The 6,824-nt window shown below is 35.0% G+C and overlaps 1 protein-coding gene across 1 annotated transcript in view; it reads left to right on the top strand.

The window, feature by feature from the left end:
• The window catches only part of LOC107686720 (thiamin pyrophosphokinase 1-like), a 94,509-nt gene that overhangs the window by 884 nt on the left and 86,801 nt on the right, over positions 1 to 6,824 (top strand). The window lies entirely within an intron of this gene.

The following is a 6,824-nucleotide window of genomic DNA, read 5'->3' as shown; positions in this document are numbered from 1 at the left end:
CTCCAAGCTTTTGAATGGTATAGTGTATAATGTTACAAAAGCTTTTTATTTCAGATAAATGCTGATCTTTGGATCTTTTTATTCATTAAACGAATCCTGAAAAAAACTGTAGGCTACTCGACTGTTGTAAATATTTATAATAATAATAATAATAAAATGTTTCTTGAGCAGCAAATGAATATATTAGAATGATTTCTGAAGGATGATGTGGCACTGAAGACTGGAGTAATGATGCTGAAAATGTAGCTTTGATCACAGTAATAAATTACATTTTAAAATATATTCAAATAGAAAGCAGTTATTTTAAACAGTAAAATATTTCACAATATTACTGCTTTTGCTGTATTTTGGATCAAATAAATGCAGGCTTGGTGAGCAGAAGAGAATTCTTTAAAAAACATCAAAAATCTTTTGACTGGTAATGTATACTTTATTTTTTTTCTACATTTTTCTAAACTAAACAGGGAACCCTCTTGTTAAGGTTAAAAGTAACAATGTATTTGTATACAAGTTCATATTAGACAATTTTTATAGTAACGTTATATCTATACATTTTTATTAATTATAATAAAAAAGCAATTATGAGTAAATATATAAATGTAATTTTTGCAAAATTCTCTCTAGTGTACATTTTTCTCACTAATGTATGGACACTGAATGGATTTCTCATTGAGTGATTACATGAGACACTGTACATTCAGTAAGTTGTAGTGTATCTTTCAACATGGATCGGATGTTCATTCAATGTTTACTTCATGCTAATAAGAATGCACTCCTGCTTCGCTTGAACGGAGGCATAGCGGGAGCGCGCATGATCCATCACGCCACTAAAAAGCTCCAAAACTGTATTTATCATTCGAAATTCTTAATAAAAGTAACAGAAATTGAATGCTGAGACTTTGTTTCCTATTATCAAAAGTGACCTACTGTGTCGTGTCTGTCAGCTCGTTGTCTGTGTTCTCTCTGCTCCGCGATGTTTAGTAACCAGACCGCTATTCTCTTCGAGGCTAAAATAAACGCTTCATTCAGTACGATTAAACAAAGAAAATTAAATAGTAGCATATTAATTATTGGGATGGCACCCTCTGGCTCGTAGTTCATCTCTGGGTAAAGCAACCCCAAGCAGAACATAAACATTACATAAATATGTTTTGTTATCATAAATATTATACATAATCAGCCATCTTGGAAATTATGTCTTATTGCACCATGGTCTGTCAATTAGTTTTTAAATAGAATGAAATATAATGAATTTAATAGGTGTTACTTTGAATATATTGATCATTTATCAGTAATCAAATCGTCTACACCGTCACGGATCCACCAAGGAAGGCGATGAAGACAAGGGTAATCCACAAAATACAGGAAAGGTAATAACTCCGGGTGACAGAAATATATGTGACTCTAAACAATAACCGACAGAAAACTGAACAGAAAGGAGACTTTAAATAGGGCAGCTGACGAGGAGCAAACAGGTGATTGGCATCAACTAATGAGCACTAATGAATCAAAGAACTAAACTAGGACAGGAACAGAACCAAATACGGGGCAAACAGGAAAATAAAACACAAAAGACAAGACTCAAGTTCATAATTCTGACATACGCAGCCCTGCATTGTATTTTTCGTCTTTTTTTTTTTGGTGGGGGCAATTTTGGTGCACTGATTCCAAAAATAGTCTGTTGAGCTCATACTCATACACAAAATATGATGTGCATTTCATAGCATTTTTGCTTTTGACAACCATTAGTATGGTAAAGAAGTATTGTATTATTCCTTAATCACCAGTAAACCTGCCACAAAGACATGATTCATATCTTCCTCTGGGCCAAGTTGCAACTATTTGGTCAATTCTCAGCCGATTTTCACATTCTGAAGACATTATTTTATGCCTAATCCTAATTTCAAGGTTAAAATTATGGACAGTGACAAAAGAAAATGCAAACATGACCCATATGTTTTTCTGGTACATCTGTGGGTGTTTTACTACATCCAATAGGTGACAGGAAATTACAGATTTTGTTTAAAAAAAAAGAAGCTTACTTTCACATTTAGTTATTTGTGTTTATGTTAAAATTCTTTGACATAAAATGTAGTATATATATGATTCAATTATTCAAATTCATGAACTGAATTGCAGTTTAAAAGGCTTCTCAATTCAATCTGAATGCCAAACAATCTTGTAGATTATATCATATTTTACTATCTGCTGCTGTGGGCCAAAATGTGGATTGGGGAAGCAGAATCTCTTCAATTTTAAATGAGATATGATTTGTGCCAATAGAAGATCAAAGTAGAAATCAGTTCAATGATCTGCTCATCATCAGCGCTTGTAAGATTTCTACAGAAAGTGCCTTGCCTTCACATATAAAGAAGCGTCTGCTCAAATACATGCTTTTAGCATTCAGCAAAAACTAAAATCCTGGATTCATATTTTGGACGAGGAATGGATGTTGCTTTACTTACAGTATATTACAGTATTACGGTATTACAAATAAAGTGCAAATATGACAGGATGTGGGCTTCTTGATTCTATTTACTATTTACTTTTTATAATACAACCTATTTGCTAATGCCTGTCTCTTACTGGACTTATGAGCCTCTTGAATATTAATCACACAGTGCTGTGTATTTAATATTCATAAGCCAGGCTGATAAGTTTTACAATCATGTCATCCTTTCACATCTCAGATCTCTCCTACACCCTTACTTTAGATGTTTAATTTTTCGATAAGGTTATTTTTTTCCCACTTGACAGGTTAAGTGTGTTTAAAAAATAAAAAAAAAACTGAAAACCTAGACTTTCAGCAACCCAACCTCCTTGACAATGTACATTTTGCTTAAGTGGCTCGTACTGAAAAGCAGGTGAATGAGGGCGTTTGTATTTACAGCACTGTCCTGTTCTGTTCTACACCACGAAGCATTCAGTGCCCTTGAGGATGAGCCAAGTGACAGAGGTACATGATAAACTCAGACCGTGTGCTGTTTTTTATGAGTAATGTTTCAGAGATCTGCCTAGAATAGTCCAATTTTACAGCCAGCATCCAGTGAGCAAATGTGCAAAATATTAGAAAATGCCATTAGTCAAACGTGTCAAAAACACTCTTCAAGAGTAAAAGGAAAATGATGAGCAATAAAAGCAGCAACTACAATCTAAAAGATGAGGAGCTCGTGCTTATAAGTGCTTGTGAATGTTAACAGCATTTCAATATAATTAAAATCAAATTATAGATACAATAACAAGAATGAGCGATACATGGGAGCTCTTAAGAATTTTATACAGTTTTAAAATATTATAAATAGTTTGTGTAATGTAAAATATATGATAAAATTACTACACTAGTCAACATTTGAAGTGGATCAAAACCTTTCATCAGATTTGTCCTAAAACCTAAAACCAACATGCGTTCTTGTCTTAGGACAACGTTGATGAACTTCAAATGTTGACTACTGTATATTCATTGTATTCATTCATTACTGTTATATTCTGGTCATTTTTTGTCATAAATCCATGGATATTTCCTTTATGTTTAAATTCTTAAATGGAGACTTGTCTGGCTGTGTCGGTGTCCCGGTTTCCCCTTTAGTTTTACCTCAGTGGTGTCTTATATTTTGATTTATGTTCAGAACTATCCAGTGTCGATCTTCTCAGCAGATAGTGAGGACTGAGCTGTCTGTGTTGATGTCAATGACGTGACGATCAATAATAACCCAAAAAAGCTTGTTGTACCAAACCAATGTTGAGTCTCACATTCTGAATAAACCTGACAGGACTAAAAGAAAACACGGATGTTTGAGGAATGAACTTTGAAATTCATGTTGAATGACTGTAAACATTGTTTTATTGAGGTTCTTACACTTTTATTTATTTTTTATTCCCTTACATGTTCTTTATTTATTCATGCTTTTTTATTTTGCTCGTTTTATTTTGCTCAGTTTCAACACTGCCCTTGATATGAAGATACCTTTTGTAAAAGATCTTTTTTTTTATTATTATTTTGTGTGCTGAATACAACTCTGGGAGGGATCTCGGTGAATATTCAATTCAATTCAAGTTTATTTGTATAGCGCTTTTCACAATACACATCATTGCAAAGCAGCTTTACAGAAATGTAAAGTTTCTACATTATTTTTAATAGTAGCTTATCAGTGGTGACTATGTCGATTCCATATTCCATTGACTAAGTTGCTATCCATATGGCAGAAATGTACAGTAAAAATCGTGTACTGTGAAAACTATTAACAGCTATTGATTATATGTTGGGATCAAACTTATAGCAAAATTTGGTAGTTTTGTCTGTTGTTTCAGGGTTGGCATCGTCTGAGGTCCTCTGAGGGGTTGGCATCATCTCTTCACATGTGTTCGGTCATCTCAGATCTTTGTAAGGGTTGGTGTCTTTAATCTAGATTTAAACAGGTCCACTTATAATGTTATCCAGATTAGAAATAATTGGCTATTTTCTGTCCTGTTTTGACCCCCTCATCAGAACGCTCTGTTTGAATAGGTGTGGCGGATTGTAGACTCAAAAGTAAACGCCCACTGCTATGATTGGCTAACAGTTCTGTTTGTTTGACAGCCAACATCTATCACAGATGGACACTGCTGTGTTTTAGGTCAAAAACGCATAATTACTCAGTACATATCAAACAATCTGTAATAACAGACAAAGCAATAGTGAGCATTTCACGAGTTCGCACTTACATATAATAAACTGAGTAAAGGTTATGCGTATTTGGTGTGCTGTCCGGGGAGAGGGCTCCGAGCTCGGCATTTAGCCTGGACCCAGAGCGCTCCCCCCGAGTGCTCCTCCCTGTGCTGGGGTAGGAACGGGCTGAAGGTGAGGAGTCAGGGTGGTGGAGGGATGTTGAATGACTAGAGATAATGAAGGTAAGACTGCTTTGATTATTTATAGGGGTTCTCTCTTGTGCTGGTTGGATAGATGGTATAATTACTGATGATGAATTGGCCGTGTTAATTATCTGCACGTGCTCCTCCCGAAATTTGTTAATAAAACATCACATAATGAAAACAGTTACTTACACTTGTGTGTTGAGACATTACTGTTGGATCCAATATGGTCGGCACAGCATCATCTTTTAGTTCAGTCTTTCTGAAAATCCTGCGTCGAATTGCATCTGGCACTTCATTAAAAATAAAGTTCATCCACTCTTTTCTAACGTTGGGATCAGAAGGAAGGTAATGTGTTTTTTCACAACTTGGCACTGCACACCATCTTGTTGTCTTCGGAGCATCTTTATCGTTTGGTTTCTGTGTAGATCTGCATTTGCATCTCTTGTTATTTACCTACATGCGCGAATCAGTGGGCGGGGCTAAACAGGCAGCGATGTAGAAGCAGGCATTGATCTTCTTCTGCAGAGGCGGTGTTTAGCCACACTATTACATCATAGAGTGGTACATTCCTCAACCGTTTTAGCAGATTGGCTTCAATATAAGCTGTTTTTAGACTAATTTCTAATGTTTTAGGAAGTTTTGAGTTCTGAAACTTACAGGATGTTTTTATAGTACAGTATTTTGATTTCTCAGGGTCATCTCCTTTAAACTGTGTAAATCGTATTTAAAATATGCAAAAAATTGTTACGTTTGGGTCGAAGTCTAGCACATAACATCTTTTCAGATTATTCTGAAGTTTGCTGCTTCAGTGACAGGTCTTATTGATTATTCTTTTCCTATCCTTCAAAACAGCTCAAATGAAAAGCACTGCTCAATATCTGAAATGAAACGTAACACTTGCATACGTCTGTAGAGCTTCTTAGAGTTCCTTCTCCAGCAGTCTGTCAATTCCACTGCATTATTGGAAGTGTCATAAAATGGTTTATTTATAAACTATCGCTTAGCACGGTCAAGGGCTCTGATAACCTTGGATAATCCCACAGATGGTCCTTTGTTCCATGACACAATTTGCGCTAAAATGAAAAGCATTATTCTTCAGTCAATATCTAATTTTCTTGTTTCACCAGGTAGAACAGAAGAGATCTGCATACAATTTTTATTGAGGCTTGCTGGCACCATTTGTCCTATGCAAATGTGTGATTTATTTGTGAGCCTTAACAGTGTATTGCCATGGCAGTGAGGCACCATGTATTCTGGATTAAAATTGACAGCAGTTCATTAATTTTGATGCACCCCAGTATGTGTGGGAGCTTCTCTCTTATTCTGTTATTGCATTAGTCATTGTGTACTGTACACCGAAATCTAAAATGTAAGCATATCACAAGGGCGACCCAAGGAGCCTAAGGCGAATATGAAAGAGCATCTGTTTCAGAAATAAGTGTGATTAATATCACTGACCTTCACATATAGTTTTACTTACATAAATGTATGAGATATTGTACAGGGGAAAACTTAAAGGGACCGTTTACCCAGAAATGCAAATTCTTCTTCCATTGAACACCAAAGTTTAGCAGAATATCTGAGCTGCTCTTTTACATGCAATGAGAGAGGATGTTAACTAGGGGATTTTAAGCTCCAAAAAGTATAAAAACACTATTTTGATGTAATATATTATCTTTGAGGAAGAAAGCCACTGAAGTTTAAAATAAAAATTTAAGTCAATATTCACTGATTTCTTTTAGCTTTATTTATTTTTTAATAATTTTTTATTTTGTGTGTGTGTGTGTGTGTTTTGTTGCACAATATAAAAATCTTTATATAAATAAACAATATAAAAATAAAAATATTTTCACAGAAAATATTACTTGACAGAGATGATGGGATATTATTACAGAATAATTCAATATTTTATGGTTCCAACCAGGGGCGCGGGAAGATGTTTTCGGTTTGGGGTGCTGTGTGTGTCCGTGTTG

Source organism: Sinocyclocheilus anshuiensis, unplaced genomic scaffold (assembly GCF_001515605.1).
Source record: "Sinocyclocheilus anshuiensis isolate Anshui unplaced genomic scaffold, SAMN03320099.WGS_v1.1 scaffold990, whole genome shotgun sequence".
NCBI lineage: Eukaryota > Metazoa > Chordata > Actinopteri > Cypriniformes > Cyprinidae > Sinocyclocheilus > Sinocyclocheilus anshuiensis.
This window is presented reverse-complemented; position numbering and strand designations above follow the sequence as displayed.